This window comes from Xyrauchen texanus, chromosome 18 (assembly GCF_025860055.1).
Source record: "Xyrauchen texanus isolate HMW12.3.18 chromosome 18, RBS_HiC_50CHRs, whole genome shotgun sequence".
Classification (NCBI taxonomy): Eukaryota; Metazoa; Chordata; class Actinopteri; order Cypriniformes; family Catostomidae; genus Xyrauchen; species Xyrauchen texanus.
The window spans coordinates 38,503,011-38,518,615 of NC_068293.1; the positions used below are offsets into that span (position 1 = coordinate 38,503,011).

Consider the following 15,605-nt stretch of genomic DNA (forward strand, 5'->3'; position numbering starts at 1 on the left):
ACTCTCTCGTTCTTCGCATTTTCTGATCTCCAACTTTGAGGCCTCATCTTACTATCCGTACTTTAACTTCTTTCATTTAATTACTTAGTTAATTTTCACTAGACAAGACATACCATTGTTAGATTAATTCCAGGACTTAGTCCTTGGATATATCCTTAAGATATATCTTCTTAACATTAAAGAAATGTTTTCCCTCTATTATTTCATTTATTTTCATTCATTCATATTTTATTCATTTTACACATTTTTGTACAAATAAAATGTGTTATTCCTTCTACAAATCATCTGATTTATTGAAGTCATTTTCCATCTGCTGGATCTCACTGCATCAGGTATATTAATGAAATAATTTAAAGATTAAATATTTTGATGTAATCAACACATGGATCTGTTTTGATGTTTGAATAATTTCTGAAATTGTGAACGTGAACTACTTGAGTAGAATTACCCATTATTCTTTGACATTCCACTGGTTAAAGGAATAGTTCATAATATTGTTATAATTAATTCACACCCATGTCGCTCCAAACCTGCATATTTTCTATGAAACACAAAAGAAGATCTTACATTTACATTTACATTTATTCATTTTGCAAATGCTTTTATCCAAAGCGACTTACAAAAGAGGAAAACATAAGCGAATCATATTAAGGAGACATTTGAACGAAAAGTGCCATACTACAACGTTTTACTAGCATCAGAATAGCATTCAAAACTGATTTTAAGTGCAACAAGATTTTTATTTTTTTTGTGACTTGTTAAGTGCTCTTGGAAAATATGTGTTTTAGACGTTTTTTGAAGACAGAGAGTGAGTCAGCTTCACGGATGGAGTTGGGAAGGTCATTCCACCAACCATCATAAGAAGAATGTTTGAGCTGCTCTGCTTTATACAGCCATGCTCCAAAATGGATGAAATTAATGGTCATAAATTCCATCCACAAAACCCATACAATAATCCAAGTCTTCTAAAATAACTCTGTGTGAGGAAAAGACTGAAATTTCAGTTGTTATAAGTTCTTATAAATTCTCTAATGTCATTTGTGGCTGTTTCTCAAAGTTGCAGTGTGTCTAAAAGCTATTTATTTATTATTATTATTATTATTATTATTATTATTATTATTATTATTATTAATAATAAACACAAGCATGAATGGGATATGTGAGCTCTGGCAGATGGGTAGATTATCAGTGAATCCGTCAATTTACCATCCACTTTCATTGTATGGAAAAGAAGCAGATCAGACATTGTCTAATATCATGTTTAACATGTCAACGAAGAAAGAAAACAATATAGGGTTGTGTAGACATGAGGGTGTGTAGATGATGACAAAATTGTAGTTTATGGGAGAACTAGTCAAGAAAATCAAAACATTGTCTTTATAATGCAGGAAAACAAAACATTTTCAAGAATGAAATGCAACATGAAAATTGAGACAGACAGTACCAATTCCCAACCACAGGAAAAACAAAGACAGTCAAGGATTACAGTACATCAGCTTATTATATCAGTACATATATCTCATCAGACAATATTTTTTTAGGTTACAAACTGGTAATTACAAGGGTGTTATGCTATAAATGTGGTTAATGAGGACATTTCTAGTGTCCCCATAATTAAAAAAAACACAAGAAAAAATATTTTATTTAAAATGTCAAAATGCAGAAAGTTTAAGTGAGGGTTAAGTTTAGAGCATGTGCGATCACCTGCGTCTGTTGCCACTCCCAAGCAGAGAAGCTTTAGTGTGTTACACCTTGTCCTAACCAAACATGATGCAATAAGATTCCAGTGACAAGCAATCTGTCTGTCCACACAAGGTGTGATGCGACACCACAAGATTCATACACTAAAATAAAGATAATTGACGATCAAATGTAGAAAACAGAGCAAACACAGACGGAACAATATGTTTGTTGAATGCAACACATTTTCTCACATAAGCGCCAAACGCGTTCTACTGCAAGCCCAGAGGGGATAAATACACAATCACATGTATACACAGGGCAAATGAATCGCTTCTGAATGAATCAGAGCCGGTTTGTCTCCCCTCTGCCATTCTGAACCAAGGTGTGTGTGTGTGTGCGTGTGTGACAGAGCTCAGGCTGAAGAGAACGAGACCTCAAGCACAACATTCGTAAGGTGTGTGATACCCTCGGCCAAAAGTTGTTGTGCACCGTGCTAGTGAGATGCCAGCTTTAATGTACTGTAAAAAGAATACTTTTTGACTAATTTGTTGACTGTGCTGCCTGGCACGATGTTGCAAATATAGAAACAATTTCAGAAATAGAATGTGTGTCACGGCTGGTTAATACAAAAACTGTTAACATAGAAAAGATACCTTATATCACGTGTCACAGCATCACATTTGTTTAGGACAGACATCAGCATTCTGTAGATAATGTATTTTTTGTCAAATGTATCCCATTTTCTCTTTGGAAAAATAGCCATCCAAGCTGGGGTATTCCTCCTTATTTCGAAGAAGCCAGTGCACAAGAGTCATTCACTATAGAAACCGCAATCTCCTCCGCCATTTTGAACAGTATGTCATCTCCAATGTGGAAACTCTGGTAAAAGGTAAGCATCTCGAGTTTGTGTAATTAATCAGTCTGTTGTGTCTCTCAGCCTTAATGTTGAAGTTCTTAGTTTAGAAGATGTTTAAAGCTATTTCCCAGCTTTAAAAGTGTAGTAGTAATCAGAGATATCACGAAGTGCCGATGAATGAAAATACTGACTAAAATAAAATAAAGCTGCAAGATACTTCTCAGTGCTATTCACTCTCATGCACTACTCAATATTGTGATAATACTTCTCATGGGTCAGGATGAGTGATTCAAGACTTTTCTCTGTCTTTTGTTCAACAACTGTAAAAGCTCAGATCTGATGCTGTGTCTTTGACAAGGAGGAGCTGTCAGATACACTCGTCTAAGCAGAGGACCCGAGCCACTCAGCTGCCAAACAGCCTGATCAACAAAGAAAAGAGAGATCTGGTCATGGTAGCTGCCTTTGGTGTGGATCTCATATTCAAATATTCACTTTGGTAGTGAGTAAAAGCAAAGCTGTAGCAAGATCGGACTTAGCTCCCGCTGGCTCTCAGCAAAACCACTTTGAAACGTGACATGGAGCCTTTGGTACTTCAAAAAAGAGCTCTATATGTTTTTAATTCTTTAAATTTCATTTATTTTTAAAGTTAAAATACTTGCTCCAGTCCCAGGTTGATATGCAGAGGCAACTCTAAGTAAGTCATTCGTAAGTGTAAACAGTCTGGCTCTGTGCCGCGTTTGAAAAAACACACTTGATTATATTTTGAAGAACAGATGAAAGAAATGCTGTTGATGCATGTGTTTGATTCGCTGTGTGTTCAGAGGTTCAGCAGCACTCTGTTGGAGATGAGCGCAGCACGAGAGCTTCTCACAGAAAACACGTATGCATAGAGTACTCATCCTTTCGTCTCGGTTTCAGTCATATGAAAACAGTTGGCAAGAGTAGTATCATCTATGAGAATGCTGCAAATGATCTCAGACCATCTCAGGAGGTGTTCCAGGTTTAGTTGGCTTTAGTTCCACAGAGCATTTCGCATTTGCATGCATTGTGAATGCAATTTGGCAGGTTCATTTTATTTTGACATTGCTTAATTCCAAATATTTATGGCTGTATACATTACTATACATAGAAAAATTGGGTGTATTGTCATGTTTAGCATCCATTTGTATGTTGCAAAATTATCAATATGAATGATAATAATAATTATTACATGGCTTGGAATGCTTGATTCTGATTTGTCAATGGCATTTGTTAATGTGCATTTAATTATTTATTTGGAAAGCAGTCTTGTAATGAGATGCATAATGAGCAGTCAGATGCTCATTAATTACAAAATAAACACAAACAGAAGACCAGAGGTGGATTTCAGCTATTCAGCAATTTCTTTCTTGTCACATGAATACATCATTTCAATGCAAATCAATATTTTATGTCCATGTGTTTATTTATTTAGTTAGTAGCCATGTACTAAGTGGGATAATGTATATTCAGCCAGTTATTATTGCAAAATAAACCCATTCAGGGTGATAGATAGGTGACTATATACAAGTCAGGGTCCAAATCACATTGTCTGGGTTTTGTGATAACAACCAGCTGACTGTACATTATCCCTTAATAATAATATGGAATAATATGTTATATTACAAAACTACATTATATTAAAATTGTGAGTGTGTGTGTGGATTTCCTTGAACTTGAAATGTAAACTGCACTGGTATGGGAGGAGGCTAATGGCATATGATAATTGACATTAGTAATCAAATGGTATTGTAGTCAAATAAAGGAAAGCCACAATCACCATCATTTACAACAGGGGTGCTCACACGTCTATGGAATGAGATCTACTTTTTCAAGATCTACCATGAATATTAATGGTTAATTAAACATTATCACAAAACCAACATTTCAGTAGTCGGTATTGAAATTTGACGATTCTCAATAAGAGCTTCAAAACCACAACAAATATTAACACTAACTAATATGTTAATTATGGAAGAATGTTTTCAAGTTCTTAATTTTTCAAAACTAGTAAACAGTAATAAAAATAGCAATGAATAGGTATAGATTAAAAGTAATAGAACAAAAAATACAAATTAAGAAAATTCAGCGCTTTTTTAACAGCTTTAAAAGATTTCAAGTAAACATTCAGAATGAAATGCAACATAAAACGACTACTGGTCTTCAGTGTATGATTATAGTACAATACTACTTTTTAAAGCTATTAAAGTTAATCAGTCAAGAGTGTTTTCTCGTTCTCTTGTTCTGGTTAGTTGATTATTATAATGACAGCAGGTCTATTAGCTTACATTTATACTTACACGTCAGGGCTGAACTGGCAATCTGGCATATCGGGCATTTTCCCGGTGGGCCGACGCACTTTGGGGCCGATCATGGGCGGACTGGCCAGCGGGAGAACCCCGGTTTTGTGTCCGCAAAACGTTATGTAGAACGGACCACAAAACGGCGCCGCGATATGCAGAAACGCACCCGCTCGCTCAACAACGTTTGGGCCAGTTGCTATGTAAAATCCCTTGCCGATTTGTCTTCCCAGTCCAGCCCTGTTATACGTCTGACCTTTTAATGCAAATCTGCTTTTTTCTCTGCTGTTTACGTTCACTTTAGACATCACTCTCTGTGGTTACATGAATACCTCACCAAGACGGGCATTTGGAATTTTCAAATGTATTTGACCATTCAGGCACACATAAGCATGAGCATTTTCAGAACACACGTGCATGTTCAGCATACACACATACGGCACCTGTCAATCAAACAGGAGTGCAGTACAATTCTCTTTCACTTGCCCCTTCAAAATCCCACTTGTCCCGGACGAGCGGACAAGCGTTAATGTCGAGTATAGTATAGCTCCTAAAGTAAATGTACGTCGCAAGCCATCACGTTATAATCTAGCTGCAGCAAACGTGCGCGAGTGACGAGTATCCCCGCACCAGAATGTGCATTAGCCGGGAGAAGATTCAATCTCTTCCCCGATCAATTCAAGCAACTCCTATATGTGGCACTGACCGCACAGAGAAATGCGAGTTTCTGAGTTTTTCAGAACTTCTTAAACTACTTCAAATAGTTATCATCAAAAAAATCCTCCATGTGCTGCAATGACAGCTTTGCCGATCTTTGACATTCTAGCTGTCAGTTTGTCCAGATACTCAGGTGACATTTCACCCCACACTTCCTGTAGCACTTGCTATAGATGTGGCTCTCTTGTCGGGCACTTCTCACGCACCTTACAGTCTAACTGATCCCACAAATGCTCAATGGGTTTAAGATCCATAACACTCTTTTCCAATTATCTGCTGTTTCAAAAGTGTTTTTTTCTTAGCAATTCTTCCCATAAGGCCTGCACCCATGAGTCTTCTCTTTACTGTTGTAAATGAAACTGGTGTTGAGCGAGTAGAATTCAATGAAGCTGTCAGCTGAGGACATGTGAGGCGTCTATTTATCAAACTAGAGACTCTGATGTGCTTATCCTCTTGTTTAGTTGTACATCTTGTCTTCCACATCTCTTCCTGTCCTTGTTAGAGCCAGTTGTCCTTTGTCTTTGAAGACTGTAGTGTATATCTTCAGTTTTTTGGCAATTTCAAGCATTGTATAGCCTTCATTCCTCAAAACAATGATTGACTGATGAGTTTCTAGAGAAAGCAGTTTCTTTTTTTGCCATTTTTGACCTAATATTGACCTTAAGACATGCCAGTCTATTGCATAATGTGGCAACTCAAAAACAAAGACAATGTTAAGCTTAATTTAACAAACCAAATAACATTCAACTGTGTTTGATATAATGGCAAGTGATTTTCTAGTACCAAATTAGCAATTTAGCATGATTACTCAAGGATAAGGTGTTGGAGTGATGGCTGCTGGAAATAGTGGCTGTTACGTTTTGATCAAAAATAACTTTTTTTCAAATAGCGACAGTGCTGTTTGTAAGTCAGTAATTTTTCAGAATACGTCAGCAATGTCCAGAATGCCTTCCGAAACAGCAAAATCTGTACATTATTCAAACGTTTGGCCGTCAGTGTATATATAATCTGGTATATATATATATATATATATATATATATATATATATATATATATATATAATTGCTGGTAAAAAATCAATGTGGCTGGAATATTGGGCAATCACCAGCCACTGTGGCTGTTAATGGATGTTATTTTTGCTTCCTGGTCGGGATTCTCAAACAAAACAAAATCTAAACAAACAAAGCAATGTTTCACAGCATCACAAAAACATAAATAAAAAAATCTACATATTAAGCTGGGACAGGATAAAGTATTTAAAAAAAAAAAATACAAACACCAGCTTAAATCAAGGGGATAAAAACCAAGTTGACACAGTTATCTCAAAATGGTAAAATACTGGCGAATTCATCAGCCTGCATGGTGAATATATAGGTATACATGCTCTTTTCATCAGTGCTAAACCAACATTCAGTATATTATTACAGTATATTCAGTATATTAAATTTTTGTATATTGCAGGGTCTACAACATAGCAACTTGAATAAACACCTCTGCCGCAACATGCTATTGACTTGTGGCTAATAACACTGATAACACTTATGCCCAAACTCAAACTGTCTGGGGCTCTCTGCCACAGAAACGCCATTAACGAGCACAAATGACAAACAACAGCAATTAACAATAACACAATTGGCAATGTGCTGCATATGTAAGAAAAATAAGAAAGAATTAGCACTGACTTTTACAGTGCTTTATATAAAGAGCACAACATTATGTTGCTGTCAGTATTGACCTAAAGACTGATTTACACAGTCTGAGACTCTGACCTGTCCTAATGCTCAAGCTATACCCAATTGCAATCAAAAGATATGATCTGGAATCATTTCAGACTGTGATTCTAGTCTTGGGTAATTTCTGCAGAATCACGTTTGATCTGAAAATGAGGCATATGATCACACGAGAGCAGTAAACTGCTTCTCAAAGCAGAGCTAGTCATGCGTAATGTGTCTCTCAAGTATGCAAATGGAATGAATTAGCCTTGTAATGTAGGGTCTGAGATTTCTAATGTGGGTTTTTAAAGGTGAAGTGTGTAATGTACTACTAGTGACACCAAATGGAATTACAAAAATTAAGTATGTTTTAAACAACCTTTGGCAACACCACTTAGACTCATCATGCCCTTTCACACAATCTGATTGACTATGAACAAATTGGCAATACTAAATAAAAGGTGAGAAACGTTTAACGTCATAATGAACAAGATCACTATAACAAAACACACCGGGCAAGTATAACACAAATATATCACTACTGTAAAATTATGTAATATTTACTGTAATACTACCTCTAGTAATAATAATAAAAACAAAATAAATCAGTAGTAATTGTATTATAATTAAGCAGTATCTAACATCTGTGATGCTCTATGCAGCAATTTATTTAACAAAATATAACTCAATATATAATTTATTTGATAAAAAAACCAATGTTATGTTAAAAATTAATAGTTATATTTTCATTTGTTTAAAGTTTTAATGAATTAATTTATTTAAACACCATTTTGTGGTATCGGGCTAGGTATTGGCGAGTACCAAAAATGAAGTACAGGTACTCGTTCTGAAAGAAAAATGGTATCGGTCATCCCTAGAAAAAATACTTTGGCAACAAAGAAGCCTGGAAACAGTGGGTGTGCACTGTTCTGCTCTACTACTATTCGGTTGCATGTATTAGAGGGAGGGATTTCTTATTTTAAAGAGCATTTTATTGGACAAATTAGTATACAGCCTTGAGTCAACATTTTTAGTCCATTTTCACACTAGCATACAGTTCTCAAAGCACAAAGACTTGACTAAGAGTCCAATTTGTATTTGAATATAAATGTAAAATGTCCATTTTAAATATCAACTTACGCATTAAAAGATTGTTAAACATTTGTTTTCTGAATAGAGCTGTTTCCATAAACAGCGGATTAAGCAAGACCAGAGGCGAGTTTACGATTTCTGAGGCCCCAAGCATCCAGCCAAGACGGGCCCCATTTCGAAAATTAAAAAATTACATAAAATGTATTTTAATTCATAAATGTAAATTCATCCAATCAACCATTGTAGCCAAGTACATTCAAAATGTTTAATGATTTTAAAGATAATTAATGCATGTTTCCAGATTTTCCGCAATACACTGATAAAAAAAACTATATTTACCTTCTTATTTGTGTGTGTGTGTGTGTGTGTGTGAGCGTGTATTTATCACTTTGTGGGGACCAAATGTCCCCATAAGGATAGTAAAACCTGAAATGTTTGACCTTGTGGGGACATTTTGTCGGTCCCCATGAGGAAAACAGCTTATAAATCATACTAAATTATGTTTTTTGAAAAGGTAAAAATGCAGAAAGTTTTCTGTGAGGGTTAGGTTTAGGGGTAGGGTTAGGTTTAGGGGATAGAATATAAAGTTTGTACAGTATAAAAACCATTATGTCTATGGAAAGTCCCCATAAAACATGGAAACACAACTGTGTGTGTGTGTGTGTGTGTGTGTGTGTGTGTGTGTGTGTGTGAGCGTGTATTTATCACTTTGTGGGGACCAAATGTCCCCATAAGGATAGTAAAACCAGAAATTTTTGACCTTGTGGGGACATTTTGTCGGTCCCCATGAGGAAAACAGCTTATAAATCATACTAAATTATGTTTTCTGAAAATGTAAAAATGCAGAAAGTTTTCTGTGAGGGTTAGGTTTAGGGGTAGGGTTAGGTTTAGGGGATAGAATATAAAGTTTGTACAGTATAAAAACCATTAAGTCCATGGAAAGTCCCCATAAAACATGGAAACACTACATGTGTGTGTGTGTGTGTGTGTGTGTGCAAAACCTACTATTTCACCCAGTAACATTTTGGAATTCAGTTGTTATTTATTAATTTTATAACCCAACAATTATTTATTGTTGTCCAGTTTGTCATTATAATATGATACAGTATTATTATTACTTTGAGGATTTGTAGTATACAATAGTAATATATTCCTATCTTATTTACTTTACTTTCACCTTTATATTATGCTGCTGAGGCTGCATTTTATGCAAGCATCGCAGGCCACCTCAGCCCCTCAGCACACTAGAGCATAAGGGAAAAACATTGCCGTTTATCAAGCACTGAAACTTTTCTTGTTGCAGAACAATCTGGAATAATGTTAAACTTTGTAACAGTTACCTCTTTGCAGCCTGAACTTAAGAAAAACAATCTAGACACAGTGCAATGACTGAAACAGAACGCAGGTGTTTCGGCATGCATTTTTTAAACCTGAAGCTGTTATTAACTTGACACAGTGTCTAAAAATGTGCCAGTCCTCCGTGAGACACTGAAGAAACAGCGAGACGCGGTGCAGCATGTATGGACGTTCAACCAGCGCGTTTAAACAGGAAACCAATGGAAAACCGAGCAGAAGCAGACTAAAACACGTTCGGTGTGAACGGCCCCTAACTCATCCATTCAAGCTATCTGTGAGTGAGAGCACGTGCACGAAACCAGTTCGGATGGCCTGTAATTTTGTTTTCATAAATTACAAATCCCAACCCTACTAAAAAAACCTGTTCCGACCCTGGCGGCTTCTAACATGAACCACTCTAAGAGCGCTGACTACAGCGTGATTGCGCATGTACCCAGAACATCATGTCACCCCTCAATAATGTTTTTGCGGAGCTATCCTACAGGGGTCCCCCCGACGTCAGGGGCCCCACGCAATTGCGTGGTTTGCGGGGCGGTTAAAACCGCTACTTAGGAAGACAAAGGATGAACAGCATCAGGGTGACATTACCTAGAGTGTGAGAGTGCACAGGAGAGAGACTCCATCTGACATTTCTTTCCATCTGGAAAAGGCCAAGAAATTGATAAGGGCTTTGGAAACATTGTGGGTGATACTGATGGCACACCGTATCTCACCCAGTTGAGAACCTCAACTTTGCTCTGCCACAATTGAGCACCTGGGTAACAAAGTGTGATGGAGTGGAGGGTGGGTCAAATCACACAATCTCACTCTCTGTTCAATGTCTTTCTCTTACACAAACACACACCCATCCAAAATGTCACAGTGTGTTTAATTAATCACACAAGCTCCCCAAGCTCCAGAGGTTTCCCCAAGCTTTCCAAATGATAACAGGATGGGCAGGGCCTATACAGCACTGTGGCATGTGGGGATTTACAGTTGAATACGGTCAAGGTCTTTAATATTTTCCCAAGGCTTCATTCGAGACCACTTTCCAGTCTTCATGTGTCTTTTTCATTCTTTCATTAATATTTGTAAATAGCATTAAAAGAAAATAATGAAAAAAGGTACCTTAATACTGGAATATGTATTCCAAGTCAAGGGCCTGGACACACTGAATTTTCTGAAAAACCTTTAGATATAAAGGGTCATGCTTAAAAGCTTGAAATTATTATGAAGACTGCATATATAACTTGGATTTCTTTGCAAAATTGTTATTTATTTTATTATAAAAATTTAAATGGGGTAGTTGGAACCCATTGATGGAAAAATCTTATGTTGTCAAAACATAATTTCCATACCAGTTTGTTCTTCAGGTTGAACTTTACTATTATTTGAAAATGTAGAAATTGTAATAATAAAGAATGAGTGGATGTGTCCAAACATTTGACCGGTAGAGCAAAATCACTACTGCTAATGTAAAATGTTCAGTTGGGTCTTTAAGTATAAGACCACTTGTGAAAATTGCTTCTATTTGCATTTATAATTTAATACAATTCAGCATGACAATCTGAGTGACAAATGACACAAATTTCAGAATGTTTTTGGTGTCGCCCTTTTGCTTTAATGACAGCATGCACATTTGCACTTGTGCAAAGCCTGATGATCATGTTATCCAGCATGATTTGAGAATTTTCCAAAAACCATCTTGTGTGCTTAAATAGAAGCAAGGAAATCTGACCCTTTGTACAAATATAACGACGCGGTCAATGTCATACATTTGCTTACATTTGATTAGAGGCCTGTAAATAGTCCAGAATCTTAAATATTCCTTCTTCATTTGACAATGTTTTACCTTTTTCAAAATCCTAATCCTTTGCTTATTTCAAGGTTTAAATGAAAAATTTGTTTAAAATGACCACACTTTAAATTACATTTATAATCACATATATGTAACAGGATACAGAGGTCCCAGTACATCCCCCTTCCCTTCTCCCGCCAAAACAGCTGTTTAGATTATCAGCATTCACACGAGGCCTGTGAGAATATGTTTAACATGGAGGACAGTAAAGTGCAAAACATCTGGCATGCACTGCTCTGTAAGATTATATTTTAGCAGCTCCATTGCATTTTCATTTTTCCTTTCAATCTTGATTACAAATTATATTACTGCACTGTACACTCCCTACTATATTTTTTATAGTAGTATATGTGTAAAAGAACATATTATGTAAAGCTGGTATGCTAAATTGTTGTCACATCTCATTCAAAGAGTACCTTCCAGTTATCTTGGAAATAAAAATGGTAACTTTGCATTTAAAAAAAAATATTTGTAAAAATATCCAATTTTGACAGCACAATCAAATAATGGGTCAAGAAAGAGGTAAAATCGCAGGTGTTTTTACAGCCAGTTCATTTGTCACCATGAAAATGGAAGTCAAGAGGACTGCATTGGTGGATACAGTACCCAACAAGGTACATGCTGTTGTTAAGAATACTTGTGTACAAAGTATACAAGTAATGTAGTTCATTAGCTGAACTGGTTGGATGGATGGATGGTTGGTTAGTTGGATGGATGGATGGATGGACGGACGGACGGACGATTGGGTGGACAGACAGACAGACAGACAGATGAACAACCATGTTATAAACAAGAGTAATATATAGTATTAAATACAAAAAGACAGAAAAACACAAGTTTGAAAGGTTCAATAGCAGTCAAACTGTTTCACAGCAGAGCCACTTCAAATGACTGTATTAGTGGAGACTTTGTCATGGACCCTGACAGTGTTCTGGTGAGGGTCTTCAGACCACTGTGAGTGTATGGAAAGGAAAATAAGCTTCTAAAAGAAGCTCATTTGTCAGAAAATCCACCCGAACTGCTTAACTTCTATAGTGGGCCTCCCAGAAGCAAAAACATACACAAACCGAGATGGGCCGTCTGCTTTTAGCTACATCCGGACTCTTGAGCCCACAGCGTAACATGCTGCCCAGTATGACTGTTCCACTGGGACCTGTTTGAAACCATCTCCAAGCCCTGCTCTGAAGATCAGGCCCATTGGGTGAGTCCCTATTTTCCAAATCTAGAGCCTCCAAGGCTTTTCATAGCCCACAGTGTATAGCCGCCCAGGTCAGATTAGGGATTAAAAGAACAAAAAAGAATCCCTGGAAGCAGGGTGGCCACATTGTGCAAGAGAAACTAGCAACCTGGTCTCCTACAATAAGCCCAAAATACTGTAAGTGACTTCCCTCAGCACAATAAATGAAAATAGATAAGGGGATGTTTATGAATTATGGAGAAATAACAATAGCTTAACTTCATAGATCCAACATAGGAAACATAAAGAAAAAATACAGTAGATTACATAAAACGATGATTAAACCAGGCTAAATGACAATTTGCTGACAAATAGTGTTGTTTTGATAATGATATCCTTTTACAAAACAATACAAATGTTTCACATAACTAACCATCTTATTCAATTAATAATTCTGTAATCTTTAAAAGGTTAAAAGTGTGTTTTAATCCACTGACTACCACCCCTAGAGTTCGCAAGTTCAAATCCCAGGGCGTGCTGAGTGACTCCAGCCAGATCTCCTAAGAAACCAAATTGGCCCCGTTGCTAGGGAGGGTAGAGTCACATGGGGTAACCTCCTCATGGTCACTATAATGTAGTTCGATCTTGGTGGGGCATGTGGTGAGCTGTGAGTGGATGCCACGGTGGATGGGGTGAAGCCCCATTGTCCCATCCATTGTTTTTATCCATTGTTTTTAAAAGATGGATTTTTTAATTTTACTTGAAACGGCATCTTAAAAATGCAATGCTCATGCCAGGACAGTGAAAGAAGGGGTGTGAGACATGACACAACAGCAAAGACATCTGGCTGCATATACAGTATATGGCTAGCAGTGGTGCTTTAAAGGGGATGAGAGTTTTACCATTTAAACTGTCTAACAGCTAAATAACAGTAAGCTAATTAAAACTAATGTAATTTCTGTGACACTGGTTCCACCAAATATAATCGTAAAACTAAACTAGCTTTCTTAAAATGCCCCTCGTCTGCTATAGTTCAAACAGTCGATAGCCCCACCCCCAAATCACGTCAATGGTTGAGTAACATTATTGTGCCAGGTCTAAGTGGGTTGCTCTAAACAAACAAAGGAATTTTTAAATTCCTCAGAGACAAAGCATTTACAGTTTTCGAGAAAATGAAACTCTGAATGACTTGTAGTTGTCTCTGCATATTAAGCTGGAATAGAAGGATGTATTTACTTAAGCTTCAACACAGCTTGTGCTGCTATAAAACACAAGAACAAATCTAGATAAACTATTTGACCTCGCTAATTGAAAACGTGATCACATGGGAACTCAACATGTTACTACATGGTACCATGAAATCGACCCCATTCTGAAGAGTATAACTGGCAAGCGCTATCTCCCTCAGACATTTTTGTCTGTGGCGCGACTTACAGTGTGTTGCCCGAGCAGGTTGCATTTTCCCTCTAATATTATATTTTTACTCCACTAATGGTTAGGTTTAGGGTTGAGTTTGGATTAGGGAATATGGTTAATAAATTATGCATTCTTGTTGATTGTATTACAACATTTCAAACTAAAAACAACTAGCTTTACAACTCACTTTTGGCACCCCTTTGTGGACCCTTCAACCAAAAACTGGAGCTCACACGTGTCTGTTCATAAAACAACACTTCCAGCTTCAGCCACGGCAGCGGTTCGACATTCAGAAAGCATAGACCAATTTCAGCTGAAGAACTTTCAAACTACTGTTGGCTAATTCACAATGATATCAGCCAGGCTACACTGCCTGAAAGTTTGTTTTGAGTTTTTCTTCAAGCATTCCAGGAAGGGACTGCCAGGCCAGCTTGTGCTCAGAGAGTGCATGAGAATGCCCTGTATAAAGAGAGATGGAACTTTTCTTTTTATCACAACCAGCGAACCAGTGAGATGCTGGCACAGACAGCCAGCAGGCCAGCAGGCCAACGTGCCCCAGTCACACAAGTACAGAGAGGAAGGTCAACCTCAAGCATTTTCCCATGAGTTTGTGGTGCCATTCTATGTGTAAACGCCCTAAACGAAGGGCCGCTGCCGTCACTGGCCTCCAGACCAAACCTCTAGAGACCCAGCGAGGGCAATTTGCTGTAAAGATAGAAAGACATGCTGTCAACCTCTCAGACAGCTCTAAATTCCTCACTCCACCAAGATGGCACCCAGAGGACTTCTCACTGACCTTACAATAATTAGAGACATGGGGAAGAGCATGTTATGCATCAAGAGAACCAAAGCAGCTCCTTTTAAGTACGAAAAATTACATCTGTGGTGTGCACAAGTAGTTTATCGCCTCATTTATTTTTACAAATAAATGGACATGCTCTCTGATGTTGCAAATATCCATCTGTTAACTTTTCACTTCCAGAAAAATCCCTTGGCAACAGGTGAAATATTGTCGCAAATTGTCCCTTAACTCTAACACTGCTCACCAAATGTATTTAAAAAGACTGATTGCGGTCGTAGGCATAGCTTTGCAAAGGAACAAATTGCCCCAATCATGTGCTGGTATTTTCTTTAATTAATCTAGAAAAGCATTTAAGTCAGGGATAATGTACAGTCAGCATAAATATATATATACAGTGGTATATATTTTGTAGTTAATGAACATCTGACTGCACATTGTGTAACTTTTGACATGCCTACTTGTCAAATAAATAAAGGTACATGAAACATTGATTGAAATTATTTTATTAGCTTACTTGTAGTGATTGCATAGTAATCCATTAAGCAGGAAAGATGGCTCGCAAATACCTGGATGAGCGATCTGATACTTGGATGTGCGGTTGTTACTGAGAAATATATCAGGCCACTAGAGGGCGCCAT

The 15,605-nt window shown here is 37.1% G+C and overlaps 1 protein-coding gene across 1 annotated transcript in view; it reads right to left on the reverse strand.

Moving 5' to 3' along the window:
- LOC127659255 (dual specificity calcium/calmodulin-dependent 3',5'-cyclic nucleotide phosphodiesterase 1A-like) overlaps nucleotides 1–15,605 on the reverse strand; it is a 73,566-nt gene that overhangs the window by 19,946 nt on the left and 38,015 nt on the right. The window lies entirely within an intron of this gene.